Below are 6,000 nucleotides of genomic sequence, written 5' to 3' on the forward strand. Positions count from 1 at the left end.
GAAGAAAGAAGAAAAGGCAACAACCAAAAGAGACATGAAAGCCCAGGACATTTCTGCTGCTTTCCTAGTAGTGAAGAAGCAGCCGTGTGCAGCTCAGGCCCTGTATGGGTGGGCGGTTGCGTGTAAGTGAGCAGCGTACAGCCGTGAGGGATGCTCAATAGGCAGCTTGGTGAAAAGCATGGCCCTCAGCCTCTGCTACCGCGCCTATGGTGAGTCTGTCCCTGCTGTCCTCTCAGCCCATCTTCAGTGGCCAAAAAAAGATCACGCCGCTTCTGACAGGCTGCATACAGCTGCCTTGCCAAGCCACTTCCAGCTGCATTCACAGATCTGCATTCACAGATCTGCTGCATCCTACCAGCGCTGCCCTTGGCCACAAAAACCCAGGTAGCTACTTTGTGCAGCTGACTTTAAGAACGCTTCTTCCCTTCCAGATAGCCCTTGCCCTTTCCTTCCATCAGCAAGACTAAGCCATTACAGAACACAATTACTTCTGCATGTAGAGTCATGGTAATTCAAAAGAAAACACTGAGAAATTATTTCTACTATTTATTTACCATAACAAAGGTGATTTCTCTCTGTGGGTGTCTCTGTTTCCTTTGGATTCCAGCACAGTAAATTTCACATCACATACTTAATGCAAACAAGAATCATTGTTTTGTTTAGAAAAGGCACAGTTTATAAGTTTTGGAACTATTTCCATTTGTAAAACTGTATCATTATGAACAAAAGGAGATTTAAGAAACCCTTTGGTATTGTAATCAATTATTTTACAGGCTCCTAAAAATCGAGACTTTCCTCAAGTTACTGTGATTTCATCATAAACTTACTACTTTCCTGTAAGAAGGAAGCTTCCAGTGTCACTACAGCCAGTTCTCAGTAAATGAACTGAACTACATACTTCTGTTTCAGCAGGTGCTTCTCCAGCAAATGGAGATGTTAAATAATCATCATCACGAAAACAGACCAAATATAATATTCCCAGTAGAAGTTATTAAGTCCTCAAACGTACATAGGTTTAAAGTTTGTGTTGCTAAAAACCCATGCCAGGTATTTATTGTTTCAAAGACTTTCTATTAAATCATCCTACCTCCTTGATTAAATGGTACCAGAAATGGCTGTAGGTGGAAAGATACGAAATGTTACACAGGCACCAGTGAGCATTTGCAGCTGTGAGCCCCAAGCCATGATTCCCAATATGCATCTACTCATATGCTCAGCAACCAATGTTTTCTGGTCAGTCTTTAAAATCAAGAAACAAACTGAAACACACAAGATTCCTCATGTAGATGTCAAAATAAGTACTTAGAGCCAGATCTGGAGTACAGAGATCTGATAGTGTCATTATTTCCTTTTTTTTTTTTTTTTTCTGTGTGGGAGGAAAAAAAATAATCTCTTGGGGAAAAGTGCCTAGGGGTGCTTCTGATTTTCCCAATAGACTGAAAATATTGCACCATTTTTACCAGCTTGTGAGAAGAGATGGTCAAAATTGAAAGAGGTTTCACTGAAAGCTTTGAGTTTTCAGCAACACAAGTAATAATGTGAAAGCAGAAATTGCTGCAATTGGAAACACAGAATGTTTGATTTCTGAGAAAAGCTGTGCTCCTGTGCACCTTGTGGGCCAAAGCTCCAGGGCATCCTTCTCTGCTTGGCTGTATCTGCAATCAAAAGACATGATCTTCTGCTTGTTTGGAAGAAAATGGTGCATGAGACCAACTTGTGGTCTTAATGCAGCATGAAAGACCAAAACCCATCAGACTTGGCTTGTAAAAGGCACCAGAATTGGGCAACAGAGGTCTTATTTAGGTCTTAATTTTAAAAAGAGGCCCATTATCCCATCTTCCTAGTCTTAACTTTTGGCTTTTTTCCCAACCCTGAATTTTCAGGGCTCCTGAACACACAGTTCTCACTTAAATCACTGGAAGCTGTTCAGGTGCAGCAGTTCTGAGACTGTGCCACTGTTGCCAGAAGATGGGTACCCCCCCAAAAAAAAACAGGTGGGCCAACGGATCAGCAGAGTTTTATTGAAAATGGAATAGATGGGAGTGAGAAATACAAAGGTGGGCTTCAGAGAGCAGGAGGGCATCACTTTCCAACAGGAAAAAATGGACTGCGGCAAGCACAGCTGAAACTGCGCTGCTGCTAAAACAGACTATTAACTGCAGTGAGAGTCGAGCTAACTGCTAATTTATTTAAAGTAAGGCCTCAGTGCTTTAGAGAAGGTCCCAGGTTGCAGAACAATTCCCAGTTTTATCTGTCCCGACCACACGTATGAGGCATATGAGTGACAGAGGGCAGCTGCTGCTGTTTCTGCCGCGGGTGGCGGCTGCAAATCACACAAACCAACGCCTTCCTGTCCCTTGGGAGAGAAGTGAAGGTTCTGGTTTATAAGCAGTTAGAGAAAAAAAAAGAATAAAATCTACACCTTGCAGCAGACAGCGAGGCCAGGGCTGGCGGGGTGAGGAAGTTAATCAGCACCAAGCAGGCTGTTCGGGATGAGGCCAAACAGATGGCTCGTCTCTGAAACGGCAAAACGGGAAGCAGATGTGGCCACCGCTTCTCCCCATGCATAACTGGGAACCAGCCGGTTGGTGAGGAAATTTGCATAACAAGGATAATTTGGTATCAAAACTGTCCCTAGAAGTGATCTGAATGGATCTGGGCACAGTTGACAGTTTTCACTTCTTGTTTCCCACTCAGCATTCAACCAGATTAAACTTTAATTTTGAGCCGCCCGCCTGCCCGAGGTTACTCTCAGCGCTTCCCAGGGAAGGCTGTGATGTGTGTGGGGGGAACCGTGTTGAAGTTTTCGGGGCCAAACCCCTCATCTGTTAAGCTGATGAAAATGTCAGTGACTCATTTCAGTGGGCTCTGATTATCAGTTTGAAGCCTACAAACTCCACGTCATCCCACGAGCAAACGGTAAAACAGTTTCTGAGTGAATACCCTCTATTTGTGTGCACAGGAATGACAGGAGCCGAGTGAGGTGCAGGCATGGGGTGAAACCCTTCAAAGTTCCTTCCCGCAAAGGACAAGGGCCTCAAACACACAAGCCCCTCTTCTCACCTCCCCAGCAGTCCATAGAAGCACTCCTTGAAGTCTCACGGGCCACTCAGAGCCTAGGGGCAATGTGGTGATGCTTCAAGAAAGCAGGTTGGAATGAAGCTTTAGCAGAACAACTCAGAAAACAATATAAATACTCAGGGAGCAGTTTAATGCATACATACAATATGTTACAAATAAAGGAGGGTTTTCTTTCTCTTCCTCTCTATTTTTCTTTGGAAGGTTGTAGTTAGGTCTGTTTGGCTGCAGCTTTGTAGCATTCTGGTTGCACTGATAAGGATTAAAGACTGCAGCCTTATAAGCTATCAAAATTAAAAGAGAGATCCAAGGCACTCTTAAAATTTAGGGATGTTCAAACACAGATTCAAACACCGCAGATTTCTTTAACTGGTGGTTATAGGATACAAAAAGTACATTTATTGTGGTACAGAGATTCCTGTCTTAACCAAGGGCAAGACTGCAGGGCCATTCTCCCTTGTGCAGGAGCAAAAGGGAAATTAAATACTTGCCAAAAACCATCTTTGCCAGCACATATAACAGAAGCACCTGCATATGAATTTTACTTTTTTTCTTTCTTTAGCACAGCACATTTAAGATTTACCCTCCCATCTCACAAGTCCTACTCTGAAACATTACAAAACTATTTTTGCATTGCATCCAGTCACTAAGCTTACATGAATAGAGTATAACAATATATATAGTATTTCATTTGCATAGTCTATAGCAGATGCACTTAACACACTTCCACATACTGCTAGGGTGTTTTGTGCATGTGTGTGTGTTTTTAGGCTCATTACATATTAGTACAAATTAGAATGATTGCTTCTGCTTTGGAAACATCTGCCTTACCATTTTAAATGTGAGTGCCTGAGGCACAAAACAGTTTTAAAAGGTCTGATATTATGATAGCACCTGTCAGAATTCCACTGAACTAATCCCAGTAAACGTGAATGAGGGGAGATAATCAAGCTGATGAAGAATTCACTACTAAAACACCCCACAGTTCATGCATCTACAGTATTTTGCTTCTCCCTAAGTTATAAATACACTGCGTGTAATCAACCTTTTAGCAAAGATTGGATCCTGATCCACAGAGAGAATAGAAATCAGCAGAAAGTAGAAATGTTAGTGCAGAATTAGGACAACAATGCAATTCACTTACTAGCAGATTAGCAAATCTAAAATTAAAGACTTTCTAAGAAATTCCAGAGCCTGAATCAGAAAAGAGAGACTTTGGGCATCTGTTTGAGTTTGTAAAATAGTTCTTGATGTCTGAATCATAATTTGGCCATTGAAGGTAGGGGCAAATGTACCAGAAGTGATAAGAAGACCAGAAGGGAAATGAAGGGTGACAGAAGATTGGGTGGAAAAAATAACGCGTCGAGTTCAGCAGTGATGAAGAAAGAAATTACTTTCTACCACAAGGGTTATTACCGCAGAATTAAGACAGGCCAAAACCAGTGCATTTCAGGGGAAAAATAAAATAAAAAATTGACAATATTCTTAATATTTGGCCATCTTTTACACTATGGAAGAGTTGGCCACTTGCCTTGATTACTTTTAAATGTAAAATCAAATTGTGAACTAAAACTACTTTTTGTTTGGATATCAGCAACTTCCCACCCTCCCTTTGCAAAAGAACAATAAAAAATCCACATGGCCAATGCAGGTGTTCATGTTGTGCATTCATACTTCCTTTTTTTCTGCAGTACCTGACAAAGCCGAGTCACATAGTGTAAATCCTTCTTAACAATCCCCTTCAATTTGCCATCAATGCTAAAATGCTACTGATATTTCTTAATATCACAGTCTCTGGAAACACAGTTCTGGAGAATATCACTTTTTATTTGAAATATAGAAGGAATTTAGCTCTCTTGACTGGGGGGATGATTACAATAAATGGAATTCTCTTTAATGACTCAGAATGGAATAGGAATGCCATTTCATCCTATTATCTTTCAACTTACTCCATAGTTTCCAGAGGAGTTGGTTAAAAGGAACCATTACTGTGAAACTACTAAAATTCTTCCCCCTTTCCTGAAAGGGAAATTGTGGCAAAGCCTGAATTCCTTATGCAAGATCATGCAATGAGTTAGTGACAAAAATCAGGATTGGCAGTCATGTCTTCCACCGCTTGCTTCTCCGCTAACCACGAGCCGGGCTTCCTCTTCAGTGGGTCATAAACTCAGGACCCCATATTTGCAGGCCCTGGCACTGAACTCAAAACTGTAAAATGGATTCAAATCTAAGAAATCAAATCAGGCTTCACATTATATCAAAGCATGTTTGTGTGGGCACACTGTATGTATCTAATTCAAAATAGTTGATTTATATATATCTAACCAACAGTTGCTAGTTTACCTTCCTTTACTGAGAGATATTCTGCTGCTTAAATTTATGGAACATTTTGGCCTAACACGCAGAGACACATAATCTTTTCCATGATCAATGGTAGCAGTTAAACAACATTTGCTTTGCAAATGTCTCAAAATGAAGCATAGATTAAATGATACTGGAAAAGAGGTCTTCTGTCTGATTCTTCTGTTTTCCTATAGAAAAATAATGAGCTTTACTAATGACGTATTATATATAAAACACAGAAAACCTGTTTTGTAGCAGTCAGCCAATTGGGATGCTTTTCTGAGCTGGAAAATGAAAAAAGAAAAAGAAAATAATAATAATAATAAAAAAGAAAATAAAGATCCCCAAATCACTCTATTTAGCCTATCAATTATCTCAGGGAAAGCAACAACAAAAAAGTCAACAGTGGAAACACTGTCCTCCAAAGAAAAGGAAGCATATGATGGATTTAGTTAGCAGGCTCGTTTACAGCAGAAAACAGAAGGCTCACTGGAAAGTGCACACATACCAACGTGCAAAATAGAAACTTCAGATAAGCTGTGGCAAGAGGGTGGGATTTCCAGAAAATAGGGAAGGACT

This window comes from Coturnix japonica, chromosome 2 (genome assembly GCF_054131305.1).
Source record: "Coturnix japonica strain WE chromosome 2, WE-NBRP24, whole genome shotgun sequence".
Classification (NCBI taxonomy): domain Eukaryota; kingdom Metazoa; phylum Chordata; class Aves; order Galliformes; family Phasianidae; genus Coturnix; species Coturnix japonica.